The following is a 3,084-nucleotide window of genomic DNA, read 5'->3' on the forward strand; positions in this document are numbered from 1 at the left end:
ACTGCCGCCGCCACTGCCGCCGCCACTGCCGCCGCCACTGCCGCCGCCACTGCCGCCGCCACTGCCGCCGCCACTGCCGTCACAGCAGCAGCAGCAGCAACAACAACAATTATAATACTAATAGTCTAAAATTTTGGCGCAAGGCCGGTAATTTCAGGCTGGGGGCTAAGTCGATTACTTTGACCACACTACTCAACTGATAGTTATTTTATCGACTCCAAAAAGACGAAAGGCAAAGTTGACCTTCAGAATGTGAAGTTGGATAAAATACCGTTAATCATTTTTGCCTGACATGCTAACAATTCTGCCAGCTTGATACCTTAGTAATAATAATGATAATCCTTTCTATTATAGCTACAAAGACTGAAACTTGGGGTGAGAGCTTAAGTCGATTACATTGACCCCAGTATTCAACTAGTACTTAAAAGATGAAAGCAAAGTTGACCTTGGCGGAATTTGAACTCAGAATGTAGGGAGGGTTGTGAAATACTGCTATGCATTCTGCCTGGCATGCTAATGATTCTGCCAGCTCACTGCCTTAAATAATGATAATAATAATAATAATAATAATAATGACAGTAGTAGTAGTAGTAGTAATAGTAGTAGTAGTAGTAGTAGTAGTAGTAGTAGTAATAGTAGTAGTAGTAGTAGTAGTAGTAGTAGTAGTAGTAGTAGTAGTAGTAGTAGTAGTAACAACAACAACAATAATAATAATAATAATAATAATAATAATAATAATAATAATAATAATAATATTAATAATAATAATGACAGTAGTAGTAGTAGTAGTAATAGTAGTAGTAGTAGTAGTAGTAGTAGTAGTAGTAGTAGTAGTAGTAGTAGTAGTAGTAGTAGTAGTAACAACAATAATAATAATAATAATAATAATAATAATAATAATAATAATAATAATAATAATAATAAAAACTACAACAACAGCAATAATGTTAATGATAATCTATATCAAATTTCTTAATTAGCAGCTCCTGATGTTGGTAAGTTCCACTGTAATCTCAGACATCTTGTAAAATTCTTTCACTCTGTTGTCTTCAGTCTTGCTGAGTGACATAGTGTCTGTCTGCCTGTCTATCTCTCTTTCCAATTACACACACTCACACACATTTGCATTCGTACATATGAACGACAGAGTCAATACTTTATGTTTATAAGTCATATCATATGTATGTGTGTATGTGTGTATGTGTATGTGTGTGTGTGTGTGTGTGTGTATGTGTGTATGTGCATGCATGTGTGTGTATGTATATATGCTTTGTGCATTTGTGTATACATGTTTGATATTAGAAGAATGTGTGTGTATAAGTGTTTGATATTTATATCAGGTTTATGTGACCAAGTTCTGTATGTATACATGTGTGAGGACGTATCTGTTAACATATATATGTTGATGTGTTTCTTCCAGCATACACATTATTTTCTATTGTTCTTTATTCCTCAATAGAGGGAAGGTTTTTTCTTTATGTTGATGCAAAAAAAAAAAAGAATTCTTCTTTGAGGGTTTCAAAACCCAGAAAGAAACTGGAAATTATTTTAGGCAATAAAGGATTATGTGTAAAAGTACATTGGTTGAAATATTTTATCGTTGCAATGTACTGTTTATGCCAAAATCCCAGAAAACCCAAATTGATAGACAAACTTTAATTTTAGAATTAGGCACAGGTATGGCTGTGTAGTAAGAAGTTATTTGCTTCCCAACTGGTTCACTCCCACAGCGTGGCACCTGTAACCTAGCAATTTGTCAAAAGAGATTGATAGAATAAATACCAGGCTTTAAAAAAAGTACTGGGTTGATTCATTCAACTAAAATTCTTCAAGACAGTGCCCTAGCATAGCTACACTCTAATGACCGAAACAAGTCAAGATAAATACATGTGTGTGTGTGTGTGTGTGTGTGTGTGTGTGTGTGTGTGTGTGTGTGTGTGTGTGTGTGTGTGCATAGATATACATAAATCATTAAATCTTTAAATTGTTTCAGCTTTAAAGTTGTCGGTCATGCTGGGGCACCACTGTTGGCTGTGCTACACCATTATTTGAAACCTCCTCTGATGTGTGGCATTTGGTGAATGAGAGCGTTTGATGCTGCTGCCCTCAGCTGTGTTTCCTGCCATGAGGTAGACTCATCTGGAATTCTTGATAGGACGAGATCCAGTTTAGTTTTGAAGGTACCTACATCCACACCATGCAGGTTTCTCAGGCATTTTGGAAGGGTAGTCAAGATGACGGTCCCTTGAAATCCAAGCTGTTGTAGCATCTGGTCCTATATTTTGATGGTGAAGCTGGGATCTTTGGCAGTATGCAGTGACATCCCATTCTGTTGTTTGTGTAACTTTCAATGCCACAGTTTGGTACAAAGCCTTCTGAGATTTTTTCCAGATGTATATCACTTCATATCTTTCCAATATTTGCTCCAGGGAAGAAATTGAGTTAATATATCTATTTCCACACCTTTAGCTTTATTCCCATTCATCTATTGCACTACATTTCTCTACTCTTAGTTTTTTGCTATTTTCTTTCTCTCTCTTCCTTTTCTTTCTTTAAATTGCTTTTGACGTTAAATCTATTTAACATTTAAAAAAAAAAATAACTTGCCAGTGTTCCCTTCATCATATACACAATCATCACATTCATTTAAAATGGTTTATTGATGTTGTTTCTTTTTTTTCCTGATGAGAAGATCACATTGTTTTACACCATTTTATTCCCTCTGGAATAATACCAATGTTTTCTTTGAAACATATTCTGAAAGTTTAAAGATCTGAATAGCACCTGCGTTTAACTCCATTTCTTTATTTATCTGTTATACAAAAACATTTTACTAAACCCTGAAATTTGTACTGTTTAAGTAGGCTGTAACATCCTTGGTACTTAGGTGAATTTTTTGCTACCCTGGTAACTATTTATTTTTTCCATGTTATTTGTACACATTGAAAAAAATACACATACATTTATATGTATACATATATACATGTATATATATGTACATATATACATATATATACATATACATATATACGTACACACACACACATAGATACATATATATATATATATATATATATATATATA

Source organism: Octopus bimaculoides, chromosome 17 (genome assembly GCF_001194135.2).
Source record: "Octopus bimaculoides isolate UCB-OBI-ISO-001 chromosome 17, ASM119413v2, whole genome shotgun sequence".
In the NCBI taxonomy this organism is placed as follows: domain Eukaryota; kingdom Metazoa; phylum Mollusca; class Cephalopoda; order Octopoda; family Octopodidae; genus Octopus; species Octopus bimaculoides.